The following is an 18,460-nucleotide window of genomic DNA, read 5'->3' on the forward strand; positions in this document are numbered from 1 at the left end:
TTTTGAATAACTTTGGCGCCGGTTGACGAATCCTCGCGAATTTTTCAAAATAGGTGGGGCGCTACGCTCCGCTCCTACCCTGAAAGTCTCGGGGGGATTCGTCAAGCGGGGGCTGAGATAAAAGGGGGGTCCCAAAACGCGTTTTTCCCATGCATTTTTCTATAGGACCTTTAGACACAGCTACAGCCCGAACGGCTGAACAGAATTACTTGAAATTTGGCAGAGAGGTAGTCCTCAGGTCAAGGAAGTGCCTTTTGTAGGTTTGGTGTAAATCTGTTCAGTAGATTCTGAGAAAATAGCCTTTAAATCAATATATATATCTGAGCCAGCGTACGGTGCGCTTACGGTGCGCTTACCGTACGCGTATGGCGGCGTGTGCGAGCGCGATTCTGATTGGCCCTTAGATCTTAGTAAACATTCGAATCGGTCGAAACCAGGAAGCGGCGGCCGCCATTTTCTCTCTCGCACTCTGACAGGGGGTTGAAAAACCAAGTGCAAAAACATGTAAAGGGGCTGTTTACACAGCTCCCAAGCACCTAGCCATGTCGAGGGAGTCCCCAACGATCCCCCAAGTGAAAAAAGGCAATTTTAATTTTTTCAAAAATTTCGCCGATTACGCTTACCGTACGCGTACGGTAAGAAATAATAATTAAAAAAAATATATATCCACATTCTCCCCACCCCGTGTGCAAAAGGTGCCCGAAGAGCACCTTTTGTGCATGGCTTATTAGAGCTAAACAAAACATATATTTTACGTGTCACAACGATGCTCATCATATGTCCTCCATGTGCGCACGGTGCGCGAAGCGCATCGTGCGTTCATGGCCCATCTAGCGTAACGTGGGCACGTGGTGCGAGAAGCGCACCGCGTGCTCTCGGTGCGCGCACGGTGCGCGAAGCGCACCGTGCGCGCACGGAACGAACTGCGTTAAGTGGGCGCGCACGCCACAAATGGCGTAAAGTAACTTAGCATTTAAAAAAACGTACAAATTCACTGAAAAAACCATAGGTTTCACACACGTTATAGTTAGGAATTAGCATTTAAAAAACCTTGCAAATTCACTGAAAAAACCATAGGTTTCACACATGTTATAGTTAGCTGGACATTTTACTGATAAAAAACCAATGAAATTCCCCCGTTATAGTTACTGTAGGCAACTATAACTCACGCGACCGTAATCCTCTGCTGATGACATATGTGTCTTTATGAAAAAAAAATATTTGTAATATATGTATAGCTAAAATTTAATGGAAGAAGACATGGGCAAATAAGTGTCTAAATACAGTATTAGCATCAGCAGAGGATTACGGTCGCGTGAGTTATAGTTGCCTACAGTAACTATAACGGGGGAATTTCATTGGTTTTTTATCAGTAAAATGTCCAGCTAACTATAACATGTGTGAAACCTATGGTTTTTTCAGTGAATATATATATATATGTATATATAGATATACACACTTTATTCACTGTTAATATTTAATTTTCTAAGCAGTTTTAGACATCCTGAGCAGGGGTCGCGGACCCTTAGGGGGTCCCCAGACCGCATGGTGAGAACAGCTGCTCTATTGCATTTTAAAAACACGGATTGCATTGTAGTCACGTGCATACACGCTAAGCTCTTCCCCCTTGGCATACTTTGCGAAAGTGCGTGGTCTTTCGACACAAAGGGCAGAGCACTCTGTTTGCCTGTGTTAGTCAACATAACCACATAGCCGCGAGCCCACCAGTGAGCTTCCTGTTTTTGTTCTCCTTTACGCATTCATTTTTATTAAAGAGAAGGAAGCAACGTTTTGCTCAGAGAATAAATTCCATCTGGCAGCAAGCACTGGAAAGCGTGGCATTTCGAGTGGAGTGTAAGTGCTAGCAGTATTTTATTTTTAAAATATGAATGTTGCAGCAGAGAAATGTTGGTATATGCTGCCCGTGCAAGCAAAATGCATAGTTTACACTCGTACTTAAAGGAAAATCACTTAACATCTGTGATAAATTAAGGTATGGCTTGCTGTCTGGTTATTGTAGGACCGTGTCCTTGAAACGTGACGCTACTCTAAGTACAACACATGTAATAAATTAAATTGTTCACGGAAAATCCTGACAAACACTGCTTGTGACAAGCACTCCTGGAGAAAAAATATGAAAAGATTCAAATTTTTTGCCAATCTCTCACAGCATCACCACACGCATTTAACTACTTAATTTATTTCTGGAATTCATAAAGTCCTTTCGAAGCGCTTTACAGAAAGAAAAAAACACAAAAACATAACAACAGCATATCAGAGTAACAAAAGCTGGCTTGATTCCGGACTGCAAGGGCACACAGGTAAGCGAACAAGGAGTTATGGTATAGGTTGTAAGGGTGAGTAAATTGATCAATGTTGAAGGTGTAGGTACTTTGGCCACTTTGATAAACGTCACTGCTTTTTTTGCTCTGTTTTGTGCCTTGTTTGAATCTGTGCTCTCGCAATCTGTGGCTGGAGTCGTTTGTACCCTCTAATATCTCCCGAGAAATAAATAGTCATACCAAAATACAGTGGCGATGAAACATTAATAACTTTATTCTGCATTTCTTAGCGTTTTACTGCTGTTTTTAAAAATACATTATAAAACACAGATGTACTCGAGTCGCTTAGTAATGAAAGCAACATGTATAGATTCCAGAAAAATCTTATTGAATAGCAAGTAGGACATGATTCAGAAAGAATGGCGTTTTGAAAACCCAGTTGCATTTCTCTTGTGCTAAAATGTTTGCCACAGGTTGAAAGAAATAGGGTTAAATCGGGGACGAGCGGAGCCGAAGGACACATAGTCTTACTGACTGATGTAACCTCGGAAGAGATTGTTTTTGCCAAGGCAAACTTTGCACCCAGCCTTTAATCGCAGCAAAAACAAATCACACACAGTGAATCCAACCTATGCTGAACGGACAAGCACGGACACCTACAGGGCTTCAACCGCTCAGCTGAATGCACCATACAAAAGAGGTAGGCTTGCGCCATAAAAGAGTCCATTCATAACCTGAACGTAAAAAAATGTATTGCATGTACTTAAAAATGCATTGTATGTTGTATGGCCGGAATGCAAAGCTTACTGTGCACCCACATTTAAAGATGTTTAAAGACCTCAGCGCAAATTAATTTATTGAATAAGACCCCAAAAATAAATATCAACACATTTGAACAATCTGTATGTATAATTTATATCAAAATGACCCAGACTTTAATATCCACAAATATCATATGGATCCTATTTGATAAATGTATTTTTGGATTGTTTGTTATCTGGGCCTCACAGCAAGTTTGAAGATTGAACAAAACATTTTAGAAGAGGAAGCTATATGCATATAGGGGGAAATGTACATAGAAGTCATGGGACGCAGCAAAGCAACCACCCAAGCTTGGAAGGTAGAGAGCAGAACAGCACCATTTCGACTAAGATATGGTGCTCTCTTCCCCAGGCCATGCTCTTCCATTGCGAAAAACTATACACACATACAGTTTAAAACTTTTCTAACATTGTATGTGTGTACGCAGAACAGCACACAGGAAAGTTTGAAAAATATGGAGATAAAAAAAACTTGTATCCAGCTTTATTACTGCCTTAAGTAGACATACTTTTTTGGTGCAAAGCCCTGATTTCAAATGTTAGTAGATAGAGCTTTTTGTCAGCATCCATGGGTGGTAGTGTGAGATTCTATCCCAATCATGCCCCCCCCCCCCATGCAAAGAAGAGCAAAGCAGCGTGCTAAGCACTTCAATATGGCACTGTGGAAAGTGTTGATAAATCTGGACCAGAGTGCTTCAGGGCCAAGGGCGCGCTGTAGAATATATGAGAAACTGAGTTAAAAAGGTCTTAGAGTGGGCAAGAAATACGCAGGGAGCAGAGGCGTGCGCTTTAAGTAGGCCTTTCCCTCCATTTAATTGTTAGGGTAGAAAATAATAGAGCTTCATGTGCATCACGGCTCTCCCTAAAGCATGTAGTACTAACTGGTAATGAGTTTTGTAAATCTTAATGCTCACAAGACAGTGTTCAAATCAGAAGACACCAACATTCAACTCAATGTTATGTTTTGTTACTTTAACTATTCCTTATGCAACCAGAACTTTGGGGCATATCAACAAGGGCTTTATCTCTGCTTTTTTGGCTTTAAAAGCCAAAAAAGCAGAGATAAAACTAGCGCCCTATCAACAACAGGGTGCTAACACGCAAATTCGCATGTTAGCACCCTTTTACTCTACGCTTGCCCTTGCATCTCTAATGATATGCAAAGGGGGCATTCCAGAGTAAAATAATAGGAGAAATGTCGCTAAGCGACATTTCTCCTATTATCCAGAATATCGCTAAGCCTGTTAGAGACAAAAAAAGCAGCGCTAACCGCGGTTAGCGCTGCTTTTTTACGTCTGGTATTTTCCTGACTTAGCCATGATATCCAATGGAAGGTGGATATCATGGCTAAGTTTGTGAGTCCCTATCAACTAGCTAACGTGAGATTATCGCTGGGTTTCCAGCGATAATCTCACGTTAGCCAGTTAGCGCAAGGATTTTTATCGCTGATGAGATGAGCGTTGCTAATAGCACGCTATCTCAGCGATAAAAATCGGCGCTAGCCGGCGATAATTATCCTGGCGCTAAGTGCGCTCAGCGATAATTATCGCTGGTTGTTGTTGATATGCCCCTTTGTTTCTACAGCCGCGTTTTTGCACATTTGCAAAACTGCGTTAGTGGTTAATCTTCCTAAAGTTCCCTGTAAGGGTCCCTGAATGCAACCCACCTTGCAGCTAAAGAACCTGACTTGCTTATTTGCATATATATATTTTATACATTTTGGGTTGTTTTCATTGACTTTCTGATGATTTTCTACATTAAATTCCCAAGTAGTTTTATTCCTCTTCCTAACGCTCGTTGTGGCCAAAATGTATTTTAGGCCATGCTCAATAAGTGTTGGCCAGAATAAATGTTCCTGTTGTGACTTAGCTATCAGATTATTCATGTCCCCTGACCTAGTTTGGCTCTGTGGTCCCTCGGTTGAATGAGGGGGAAACATGCTCAATCATTCAATAGGATTTGTTTATTTTGTCAAATGTGGGTCTTTGAGCTCTGAGATGGTCCATGAATTAACAGTTAAGAAATGGCGCGGGCCGTGGAAGGTGAAGTAGGACCCAGTAGAAGCCCACAAGGAATGCCTACCTGCGGCGGGAACACCCAAGTAAAAACTAGGAAGCCCACGAAAAAGGACGTGCTGGGATTGAGCAAATCGTTTGAAAACCGTCGATAGTGGAAGGAGGGCAGAGCAGGCCTAGAGGTAAAAAGGTGGGTGCGGGCGACCCTGTGCATTCAACTCTGAATATTGCCTCGGTACCCACTCACCCACACCGAACAATGGCGGTTGTCACAGCCCCAGTGCCGGGGAAAGGTGGGACAGAGGCAGCCCCGAAAGATACCAAGAAGAAAAGTAACATAGTTAAAAGAGCTGCTCAAACAGTGTCCATGGAATGCCTCAGAGCAGGGGTACTGGGAGCTGGTGGGTGGTCTCCAAGGGTTCAGGACAAGCGGAAGAGCACTTACAGCCCAGTCCGGTTCTGACGGCCCCCCACAAAGTCAGTAGCAAGTAAAGCCTAGATCCCGCAGAACACTGAAACATCTGAAAAAAAGGTTCTCACTCAGGGTCAGTGCTGTCAGCCAGAAGCAGAAACAAACCATTGGGTCAATGTTTAAGTGATAAATGTGATGTGTAATAAACATGGGGTTTTGAATGACCAACCAGGAAGTTGCAAAATGTATGATCCATGTTTGTTGAAAATAAACTGCGGCCTCTGATATACATAATATGTTCTCCCCATAGTAATTCAAGGGGGGAATCCGCATGATGAGGCCGACAGGGAGGGGGTGAACTCACACGCCTGGGAGGGGTTGTGCAACTGATTAACATTTTGAACCCTGACAAAATATGTTTGTTATGCAAATATTTCACAAAGGAATACATGGATATCCAATAAAACCACAAAGGCCCTATTTTCATAAAAACTGTATTTTCTAATAAAGTTAAGTGCTTTCAGTTCAGCAACTTTTGTTGTTCCTGAGGGGAAACATATTGTGGGAGGTGAAATGAGAATAATTATTTTTTGATTAAGCTCTATCTATTCCACACCTGGATGGATCTGTAAGAAACTTGACTTACCGAAAAGAAAAGTAGACACTTTCACTAACAAATTTCACTGTTATGGTGTCTTTTTCACGCAATTTCTGATTTCTTTACATGTATTAATGCCTACAGAGAAAAAAAACCAATACCTTAACAAGGTGGTGAGGTCTGTTGTGTGATACATTATAGCCAACTAGTGTGTTTCTACATTCTATTATTCCCAGCTCTCTGAGCTGCTATGCCAAACTATGTAGAACTGTGAGCCGCACATAGTTGGAATTGGCCATTGACCATGTGCAGAAAGTTCTGGCAACCAGCATGACCTGCAACACGGCATTACATACAATCTATAAGCAGATCACCCCTGTGTTTGGGACCCTATCTGACATATCCACTGTACATGGCAGACGTTGAGTACAAGGCCTTACTTTTGGCCCAGCCCTCCACTGAGCCTCTACAGACACATCCCACAGTGCACAGCATTTAAGTGTGCGCAGTTGGAGTTGAGTTAAGGGCCAGACTCTGTACCTAATCCCGATAAGTACAAAGTAAACAGCCACTGCAGATGGCTTTCAGCCAGGATAGGTTAAGAGCAGAGCCTGACATTTGCACAATCCCTGTACCTAGGCCCTGTGAAATCAAACCATATTCATAGTGATCAAAACAGGCTCTTACATCTGCATCGCGTTCCCCCTTACCAAGCATTTGAAATAGGATTAGCTAGGGACAATTTATTGTGCTTTAATTTTTTCTTTTTTTGCTATGAAGCTACATCTCCTGGGTTGCCTAAAGCATTGACATCAATGATGTTGATGGTTTAGTTGATATGTAATGTCATCAGTATGTTGATGTTGTTAGTTGTCTTCTGTAACATGTGAGGTCACGGGGAGAGCACTGGGGGCAAGTTATGGTTGAATAGCTAACCATAACTGGCCTAGTTTATTGTTTTTGGTCATGTTAACTGTATTCATTTCAGGAAAATTCTGAGTTCCTTTTAAACTGATGCTTCGCGCAATAAGAACAATCCACTCACCATTATTATCTTAGCAGAAAAGGTCACTTTATTAAGACAGGTAAAACAGTATTTTCTTTATGCAAAACTATAAACATTCCTTGTCATATTAAAACCCCATTTGCAATATATTTCAGCCAAACCCAAAACATCTTATCATAATAAACCCAAATAGTTCCAACAAAACTTGCATAAAAACCCCATGTAATGCAAACAATGCCATCTTTTCCTTTCCCTTCCTTCGCTTCTTGACCTTTCCCCCCCCCCCACCCCAGAGGGATGGATAAGCCTGCTTGAGACTATCCAAACCCCCCAAAAAATGCCACCCAGGAAAACCAGAGTGTTTTCCTGGCCCCAACCAAAACTGCTTGATGAAAAAGAAAATTATCATACACTTTTATTGCACCATAGATCCTCGTTCCAAAAATTTGCCAGCAAATCCCTCATCTCCAATAAGTAGTATGCTTGACCCAGCTGTGACAATTGAACACCATCCCCTCTGAAAAGATGATCTTCAGCACCTGTGTTATTGTCATGTGATAAAACTTTAATCCCCATAGCCTGGCAAAAAACTTTCATCGCCCGGTTAAGCTTTCTTCTGGCCTTTTCAATTGCAGCGTGATTTCGTGCCCCCCTCCACTGTTGTCGGTAAATAAACTCTTTCCACACCAAACATGTGCCTGACCAATTGTTTTTTAAAACTCCAAGGTCCAACTTCATCTGCTTAGAAAGGGATAGACCCGACAAAGGCACTAGGTCATTTTCACCTAAACGTATAATCAGCATGTCAGGAAAGCCTTGTGCAAAAGAAAGCTCCTTTATCGTTGGAAACAAACCGGCCCACTGCATACCACCTTTTCCTTTCCATAAAACGTTGTGCCCTTTGCTTGGTAGTCCAAGTGCTCTGCCATATAGCTGCTGTTCAGCAAAGACGGCGGCACATTTAATAAAAGAGTGTCCCATTATCCATGTGCACATCTTTGTTGACATTGAACCTTTCACGCAACCTAGATGGAAAAACAAAATTAGCAAAAAGCAAAGTACAAACAACAAGTTCATTTCCTGATATATCGAGTACAACAGGCTGATTTCCACCTCCCAATCCTTTTGATATCCTCCCAATCCCAACCCAACCTGGCCGCCTCAGTGGCCGCCCCAATACGAAATGAGTGTGTCCCAAAACCGTAAGGGTCTTTGCCAAGTTTTACCAAAGCCATCCTTAACACAGCCAACAGATGAACACTAGAAATCTAGGACCCATTCAAATGAGAAAAGATGACGCCAGGCTAGAAAAAAGCAGATTGAGAGAAAGACTCCCACTCCCTCAAAGGACAGCATTCCACTACCCTGCTGCCGTTTCAATGAACCCACATGCCTTTCCCCAGTTGGTCAGTTTTCGACTTCCTTAACCAGATCCCCAGTTTGCACCGTGTAATTGAACCTCACTACTCTGCATATCTACCTGATCCCGTAAGCCCACTAATTCTGAAACCCTGAAAGCACCAAAAAACAACCAGATCATGCATAATCTAAAAAGAGAAACCTCCCAATCATCATAACAGCAAACTGGTAATTGTAACAACAACTGTTGCAACAGGTCAAAAGTAACTGGCTCACGTAAAGGCAAAGAATAGGTATGTTCCCTGCTAAAACCTTTCAACATTCTTCTTAATAAAACATCTTCCACCGGGTCCTGACCCCAGCATAATTGACCATAAAAAGAAATACCAGCCAATTTCTCAGAAATGGTTGTGTGTGACAAGCCCTTGTTAATTAAATGTAACACAAACTGTAAAATAAAACGTTTGTTACCATCTGCTTTCCCAACAAAATCTTTTGAGTGTACATAACATAAAAATTTGTTCCAGGCTTTCCGATCGGTTCGTCTAGTGGAAGGAGCTATAGATTTTTCTATTAAATCGACGATCCTCAGTCCCCCAGCACCCAGGTGCTCTGCGGAATTGGAGTTTTGAAGCTGTCTGCCCCTGGCGCCAAGCTGCGGAATTTCTGCCAATTAAAATGAGACAAAGCGTCTGCTATAGAATTGTTGATGCCTGGGATGTGTTTTGCTCTAAAAACTATATTAAACCTTAGGCTCTGTAACATGAAAACCCTTAACAGGTGTTACACACGTAGATCTTTAGCTTTTTGATTATTAATAAGATCTACCACAGACATATTGTCGACGTGAAAAAGTACACATCTATCCTGAAAATCCTCCCCCCAAACCAGCAAAGCAACAATCAGAGGGAATAACTCAAGGAAGGCAATACTGCGACCATGTTGAAGCCAATGAGGGGGCCATCTTTTTGCACACCAGCGACCCTCCCAAAACAGACCTAATCCATGAGCCCCAGAAAGCATATGAAAAGAGCTGGATCTGCCAGATGGTTTTGTCCTCTACAAAAAAGAGGGAAACTCCACTAAAATCTTCCAGAAACTTAAGCCAATGAAAATATCTTCCTTAATGGCCTTAGAAATTCTAATCCTGTAGTGAGGAAGGTACGCCCCTGACATTGCCATCCCCAAACGTCTGCAAAAATTCCTGCCTGCCATACCCACCCGACAGGCAAAGTTCAGATAGCCCAGTAAGCGCTGAACCTGTCTGAGCTCAATCTTGTTTTTGACGATTACACCCGGCAAAAAGGACCTGATTTCCTGTACCTTTTCATTCGGCAAACGACCCATCATATCCTGTGTGTCGATTTCTATCCCCAAAAAGGTGAGTTTAGTGCTGGTTCCTTCTTTCTTTTCTGGAGCTAGCGGGACATCCAACTCATTAGCCATGTCCTGAAAAATTCCTAGAGCCCTGCTACACTGATCTGAATGTGCGGCTCCAATGAACATAAAGTCATCCAAATAGTGGCAAACATATTGATGAGCACTTCTTTTGGTAAAGCACCATTGCAAAAAGGTACTAAACATTTCAAAAAGAGCGCAGGATACTGAGCACCCCATCGGAAGAACCCTGTCAACGTAAAATGCACCATCAAAAAGTATGCCCAAAAGTTCAAAATCTGATGGGTGTATCGGTAGCAAACGGAAAGCTGTCTGAATATCGCTCTTCACTAATTCAGCCCGAGTCCCAACCTTGCCAATTTTAATGCATCATCTACCAAAGCATAAGAAACATTGGAATCAGCAGGGGAGATGAAATCATTAATGGATTGGCCCTCCGGCCACGAGAGATGGTGAATTAAACGAAATTCCCAAGACACTTTCGTGGGTACTAATCCCAAAGGTGATAGAATCAAGTTTACCAGGGGGCACTGCCAGAATAGACCCGCTGTCCTGCCTGCTCTCAGTTCCACATCCAATTTCTGTCACACAATCTGTGGTGACTCCCTTGCATACTTCAAGTTATCAGCCCAACGATTATACCTTGGCCCCTGATAACCAATCCTGAAACCGTCCCTGAAACCCCAATAAAGTTTGGAAGCAGCCTCAGAATCTAGGTATGCAGTCAGCCATGATTCCATAACCGACAGCCTAATTGGGGTATGAGCCATTCGGTATAGGTTGGAAAACTGATCCCCGTCCCTTTTGAAATCTCCCTTGTTCCCCAAACCTTTGATTGGTAAAACATTGTGTGATTGCATGTTTTCCTCCACATTCATGTTTGAATCTACAAAACTATCTGGTACAGATACCACGGTTAAAATTCCAACAGGCTCTGGATACTGGAAACTGTCCCCTACCAAACCAACCCGCCCGATTTGGGCGGGGCGCGGCTGAAAAGGCCGGTACGTGATTGGTAAGCCACTTGCTGTATTCATTGTGGCGGGCGGTTGGGCAGAGGGCATCCACTGGAGCCAAAGCTCGGAATCGACATCACCCCACGGCTTATCATGGAACAAACTAACCCTGGCTCTAAATTCCTCGTCGTAGCTGAGCCACGCAAAACCAGCAAAGTGCATTAGGGCTTTTCTAATGATGTCCATGTATTTGAACATTGCAACTGTCCTTTCTTGATGTCGTTCGCAATATACACTTGCATAGATCAAAAATGCTGACATCCAATTCTCTATGTTTTTGGGGACCATGGGAAGTTTAGCAAGTTCCCATTCCTCTTCTTTGGACCCTTCTTTAGGTTGAATGTCCCTATGGAGTAGTTTAAACACATCAACAAACTCGTGCTGCCAAATCCTGTTTTTTGTCTTATCTGAAAGATGCGTCCCCAACGGCATAGCTATTCCCATATAAGGGAGCTTCGTATGAATATTAGTAACTTCACCCACCTGCACCTCGCAAGAATTACTTCCTCCATCCACTTTTTTATCTAGACTTGAAACCTTATTTACCACATCAGTACTACCAACAGTTGAAGACTGTGCGGCCACATTCCCTGCCACCTCCCCAGGAGACACTCCCACAACATCCGACAATGAAAAATCACCCACACCCATACCCACAGAACGTATATTCTGTTTGCCACCCAAGGGTTGTGACCAAGAAGCACACCAATGTGGCTTACCTGACGATAACTGAGCGGAGCATTTCTGAAATTCTTGTGGATCATCACGCTGAAGATGACCCTGTCGCTGTTCCTTGTCCGTTGCATTGTCGCTCCAGACTTCTGCAACACACTAATAACATTGGTTGCCCCAGACCCACCCTCTGAAAACACATTATCCTGTATTAGCAATTGTACATTATCATAATCCAATTGCTCCTCATGTATATCCAAATCAAGGTTACTAATACCAGGCAGTTCCCCATCCCCCACCCCCCCCATCATATGACCTCCAATTGGTCACGGGCATCCGCTCCGAATGCCAGGCCGTATGCTGAAAAACAGCACTTGACCCGCCCTGAGTGCCAGATTTCTTACCAAAAGCCGCAAACTGCTCCGTGCTCGAAAGACTGAGAACTCCAGTCGCTGTCTGTTCTCCTGCTGATGATGACACCTTCAATCCGCTCCTGCCTAAAGGCGCTGGAAACTCCAAAATGTTTCCCCCAGACCCCCGTCCCGAGCAGCCGCTCGTAACCAACTGGGTGTTAGAATGCTCCACCCACACCCATTGCCCAGCTTGAGGCACAAATGATGAATCAAAATTAAAATGAGGCTGAACCGGAGGAGATCTAGCTGTAGAAAAAATGAATTCACACCCATATGCACCCTAGAACTGTTTAGATGTTGTATCAACACGCTCACTGAGAGGAAACAATTCCACCACCTCAGGCTCCTCAAGTGCATAACCATGCACTGCTGACTCTATGTGCTCCAACTGACCTGCTGCAAATGAAACCCTGCTTGACAACTGGGATTTACCACCAGGGGCACCTCTGGGCAAAGGAGACTGCACAACCACAGAATTATCACCCAACAACACTGCCCCAGAAACATTGGAAATCCAAGACTGCTTATTCCCCGCTTGTTGGGGTACAGGGGAAACTGTGTGTTCCTCTACAAACTCTTCCCCACTATCACTGGGGTGGTCTATCAATGATACAGAGTACTTGCCTAAATTTACTGGAGGAACTGTATCAATTGAAGCGCCTCCCATATTAAAAACTGGGCGCTTCATGGGCAACATCTTTTTCTCTTTTGCCTGTACTGTATTTGAATAATTTGTGGGCAAAACCAGCGCAACACTCTACCTCCCAGCAAAACCCTGCCCTCGCTCCCTCCATCCCTGCAGAAACAAAGGAGAGCGTGACCGGGAGGCAGCCCCACCCCTCAGCGAGGCTCTTCTCCAAGCCCGGCCCACACAAGGGGCGGGGACCACCCCAACTGACCGGACACTCCCACTGGCACCGGAGCTGAGGAACACCGCAGCGCTGGAAGCCTATCACCGCCGCTCCTCCGGTAAGAGCGTCCGTGGCTCCGTTTGAATGCTGCTTCACTTCCCACGTTGACAGGCGGCAGTGGAGCTCAGCCGTGTGAGGGTAAACATGCCGCCACTGCCTCGACCACTCCTCTTGCCGCCTTCCTTTTAGGATGCACCATGCCCGCCACCACAGCAGCAGACACCCCGGGCCTCAGCAGGTCTTCCCGGCCCGCAGCGCATAGGATTCGCAGCGCGTCAAGAACTGCTTCACCCTCCGCCATATTTTTACCAATTACACAAATTCCCTACAAAAGTTGACTGGAATAAACCTATCGTCACAGAGACAAACCACTAACTATACTCCAAGAGTGCCCTCCCGCCAAAAGCGCACCTATTTATAATTTACCCCTAAACCCCACCCCCAAACCTACCTGTACATCTCGCGCCGCGTGGATTGTTCCACCGCGCGAAAAATCCCAGGGGGACACTGGCTCATGCCCTGTTCCCCCTGGGTCCCCAATGAATAAATAAGATCAAACTTTACCCTTAACACAGTCTATTTCAGGCTGCCTTCCCCTTGAACTCACTGAACGCATGCACATACCAATTCGGCCATGCACCCTTAACCAACTGTTTACCTCTGTCCCAACAAAAAATGTATTGTGCTCTCCTGTTGGTGAATCCAAAATACTGTTTCCATAGAAAGAAAATGTATTAATCCCACCAATCATTGATTAATGCAATTCAACTCAACAGAGTGTTATTCATGATAAAGATAGTGACTGACAAAGACATTGATGAGACAAAATACATTGACCAATTGAAGCCAGGCTGGATGAACATTCTTTAAAAGGATAAAGCATTTTGGATTCACCCATGAGTGTGCACACAGAGCATTTCTAAACATATTGGTTTGAATTAGATTACAGTTGCATTTATAGAGTGCTGCATAATCCTGAAAGGATTGAAGTGCTTTTGTGGATGGGTAGCTTGCTAATCAGTGGGAGTGCTATCCACAGAAGAGTGTGTCTCCTTTACATGGGCTTTATGGATTGGACTTGATATTGTGCATCAGGATCCAACACATTAGTTTTAAGTGCAAAGATGTGATAGACAGGATGCTTCCACATTAGATGGATGGATAGAAAATATGTTTGTGATGTATGCACTTTGTGGGGGGTGTTTTCGTGTCATGCATGTTTGGTTGAAACTGCTCAAACATTGCTACTACATACGCATCCGTGTAGGAGAGAATAAAGTCTGTAAAGTGAGCAAGGTGGTGACCGCAGATACTTATATGTGATTACTTCTATTTGTAGTGAACATTTGGCAAACACTTAGACCCACCTGCAATCAAAGGATAGCAGGGACTTGAACATAAACCTGAGGGAACTCCAAACCTGTTTTTTCATCCCTCTCTCCTGCCTCCATCCTCAACTGTGGCACCACACAAAGAAGAGCTTTGGATGGTTGTTGTCGTAAAAGAGAGCCCAAAGGCCTGTGAATGCCCACATGATCAAATTCTGTAGTCCACTACCTAATCACCAGCCTCTTGGAAGGGACCGATCAGGGTAGTCAGGCGCAGTATGTTTGAGGTATCATAGGCATGAAAGTTCCATAAATTTGTCAAAGAGGGATGACAAACAGGGGCCCCAGAGCTACTAAGGCCTCTTCCTTCTGTTCCAATGCAGCAGATATTGCCATCAATTCCCTGAGCCTACATAGACAAGATGTAAGCAAATAAAGGGTGTCTCTTTTTGTTAAATCGAAAATGATGTGTATGGGGAGTATTGATAGAGTTATAGTCAGCATTTTATCTGTGTCTCTCAATACCTAACCCCAAACCTTAAGCAATCTGGGGCATAGCCAAAGTAGGTGTAAGTAGGAACCTGGAATACCACATCACTTAAAAGACTCTCAGGATTTGAATGGGTCCTAGGTGATGAGTCTAACTGGTGTGTAATGCCAGACGGTGCTGGATTTTCACCAGTGTTTCCCTGCTCGCTGCAATTTTTGCAGTTGTGAGGTCTCTTCTTTGGATGTCACCCCATTCATCATCAAATAATGTATGATCTAATTCTTCTACCTCTGGCAAGGATTCCTTTCCCTGTCCGAGGCTGGGACCACCAAACATGTATGTATGTCTGATCAAATGTGTTTGTTGTCTTTCTTAGTAAAAAGCTATCTTTCAAAGCGTTCCAGTTTCCTGCTAGCACATGGATGAATGGGTTTGTGGGAGACCCAGTGCATGATCTGCAGGTATTGCAGGCTCTCTCTATCATCAAGACTGTATTCAGTTTTGATCTGTCCAAACAATTTGAGCCCCAGATGGTCATAAAAGTCCCAAATCCTCTTACAGCCCACTTCTTGCTACCTCGCATATATCATGCCTGATAGGTCTGGGGTAGTTTCCAAATCCTTAATAAGTATTAGGGTAGGAGATCGTTGTCAGCCTTCTCTTTGTGCCACCTTGTCGCAAGCTCCTAAGGCAGTTCTTGTAATTGGGCAGCAGCACAAACTCCATGCTCCATATTTCTTGTTAAGCCAGCAGATTTTCCAAATGTGGATATCCACTATCGTTGATCAGTAAAACTCAACACTAAGTATTTTTTTGGTTCAGTAAGGCTCCATTCCAAGATGTACTGCTGCTAAGCAGCATAGCAATAGTAGGTGCGATTTGGGTCTCTCAAGCCCCAACACCCACCTCAGTCTCCAGGTGCCTTTATGTCATGCACCTCGCCCATCCTTGGTTTCTTTCCTCCTCAAAAAAAGGACTCAATATATTTTGGTAGTTTTAAGAGCATCCTTGGGGAAGCCTGAGGTGGGAGGGGTTTGTTTAGCAAAAGATCTTGGTGGAGTGTGGTCATCTTTAGTGTTGCAAGTCTACTAATCTGCGACAGACCTCCTGACTGCTAGCTTTGTGGAACCCTCTGGCTCATCTGAAGGAGATCTCTCTCATTTATCTGCACTGTTTTGACCAAGGAAGCCTTAATATTTGAGCCCGGATAGTGGATATAGTCTGTTGCCCACAGTATTGATCTGGTCCTGATGTTCACTTTCATGAGCGGGGGGTTTAACATTTATAATTTAGATCTTTTCAATATTTATTTGAAAGCCTGGAAGTGCCCCAAATCTGTCTAATTCATCCAGTACTGCTGGTACTGAGCGGGTCAAGTTTAATAAAGCCAGGAGAGCGTTGCTCGACTACAAGCCAAGTAGATTTTATGTATTAACCATGTGTATTTTCACACCAGTGATGTGTGGGTTAGTCTGGACCCATTCTGCCACGGTTTACATATGCAGGGTAAACAATAATGGAGACTGGGCAACCCTGTCTCATGCCTTTCTAAATTTGGATGGGTGGTAAGGAAATTCCATTCTCTCTAACCTTGGCTCTAGGGTCTCTATAGCCGCTAAACACCCATGCTCTGATTTTGGGGCCAAATCCAACCCCTTTCAATGTTTCTTGTTAAAATGGTGGCCAGTGCACTCTGTTGAATGCCTTTTCAACATCAGCAGAAATGATGCGTATTGTTTTCCTGGCTCATTTGATGTTATTTATCATGTGTAGATTGTGTTTAGTGTTGCTGGAGTTGCTCCTGTCCTGTATGAAACCTCCCTGATCAGGTTCAATAAGGGAGGGCATATGTGGATTTATTATGTGAGCCAGTATACTAGTGAACAGTTTGGCATCCACATTCAATGATGATAAGGGCCTCTTGGAACTGCAAAACAGAGGGTTTTTGCCTGGCTTTAAGATTAAGCAATGGTAACCTCTGGAATAGAAGTACTCAGGTCCCTAATGTCAGCATAGGACTGGGTAGTGATGGGGATAAGGATTGGCAAAATGTCTTATAGAACGAGGGATGAACTCATCTAGCGATTGGAACTGCTTAGATTGCAACCTACTCTATGGTAATTGGGTTCTCTAAGTCTTCTATTTTGTTGCTGGTAAAGGCAGTGACTCTTTGAGGTAGGTGTCGGTTTTGTGAACGTCTGTCGCTAAAAGAATGGAGATTGCTGTAGAAGGACAGGAAGGATCCGGCAATCTCTGCAACATCTGACGTGACCGACGCTGTGTGAGTTTTAATACAGTGCTTTCTGTTCCTTTTTATTTTAGTCATCAGTTTACATAACAGCATCGTTCCAGCCTCATTGCTTCCTCTATGGAATTTCTGATGGATGCAGAGGAAGGCATATTCTGCCCTGTCCACACCCAAAAGCTTAGGTTGGACTCTAGCTTTATTTATTAAATGCCAAGTTATATATGTGTACCGGTTGCCTTTTGCAAGATCTCTAATTTGTTAACCTGCCTTTTGAGCTCAGAATGCTTTTTCTTTTTCAGTTTGTTATTTTAGGTCACAACAGGTCACAAGTTTCACAACAGCAATAATTTGTTCTTCTAATGGGACCTACAGACGTAGGTATAATTTTTAACTTGGGGGTGGAGTGATGGCTATATATCTCTTATACCCACCTCCTTTAACCAGAGTATCCCTTCTGGGGACAATGGCCCTGTCTGCTCCACCTTTAGACCGAATATATCCAGTGAGAGGTCCACGAATAAGCTAAAGTTTCTTCCCACCAGGATCAGCCAAGAGGATGATTTTAGGTATGCTGGCCCTTAAAAATGTATCCTACCCCTCATTTGATAAATACATAAAAGCCAATGTGCATGGCTGCCCTTCTATGGTAAGACACAGTGCCAGAAGCCTGCTGTCATTTGACAAGAGGATTGCTACCCCACCCTTTTTTGAAGGACCCAAGGACGGGGACTGTTTTGGGAACCATGCATAACTCAGACAACTCTAGACTTTCCTGAGTAGATGTGCATCTTGTCACAGGCAAATCTCACACCCAGAGTCTCTCGAGGGCAGGAAGCAGAGCTAGCAATTTAAGCGTTTAGGCCCAGGACATTCAAACTCATAATCTCTAGCTGTTTCATTTATGAACTAATACATTAGTGCTTGTGTGGTGTGTTTGTGTGGTCTGTTGTTTGCAAGAAACCGCTGGGTGCCCAAATGAGCTATCTTTATCCAAAGGTGTGAACCAGGACCAGATACATCTGTGAGTGTAACACAGTCAATACCCCGACATTATGAGTTCACCCAATGAGAGATAAACTAACATAAAAACAGGTACAACCCTCTCAGCTCATCTTAAGAGTTTAAAGATATAGGAGCATCAAAATCCTCAAGTGAGTTTCATCTCACATGTTTAATCTTACCAAGGCCTCAATTCCCTTCCCAAACCCCATTGCATGCTAAGCCTAGGGGAAAGTTGGTATCGTCTCCTCCCAACCAAGCCCCCCAAGACATAATCCTCTTCTCTCATTAACAATGAATGTGGAGTTACAGTTAACATATGAAAACTATTACCTTTTCATTTATTTGAAAGTTATTTGAAAACTCCTTTTCATTGAAAAAAACTTTAAACACCAACTTAACAGTGGTAACAGTGAGGCATAAACCCTTAATCTAGTAGTTAAAAATCCTAGACATTAACTACTAATCCACAAACACCTCTCTTTTAAACTG

General features: G+C 43.5%; 1 protein-coding gene across 2 annotated transcripts in view; it reads left to right on the plus strand.

The window, feature by feature from the left end:
* The first annotated feature begins 1,694 nt into the window (after positions 1-1,694).
* Positions 1,695-18,460, plus strand: part of LOC146785610 (cysteinyl leukotriene receptor 1-like) — a 75,238-nt gene continuing 58,472 nt past the window's right edge. Inside the window, exons 1-2 of one of the 2 annotated variants that reach the window (XM_085634865.1) lie at positions 1,712-1,854; positions 2,756-2,982. The gene's annotated coding sequence lies outside the window, so the exon portion shown is untranslated. Of the gene's footprint in view, positions 1,855-2,755; positions 2,983-18,460 lie in introns of both variants that reach the window. The other variant, XM_085634866.1, reaches the window with a different exon arrangement.

Source organism: Triturus cristatus, chromosome 11, assembly GCF_964204655.1.
Source record: "Triturus cristatus chromosome 11, aTriCri1.1, whole genome shotgun sequence".
Lineage (NCBI taxonomy): Eukaryota > Metazoa > Chordata > Amphibia > Caudata > Salamandridae > Triturus > Triturus cristatus.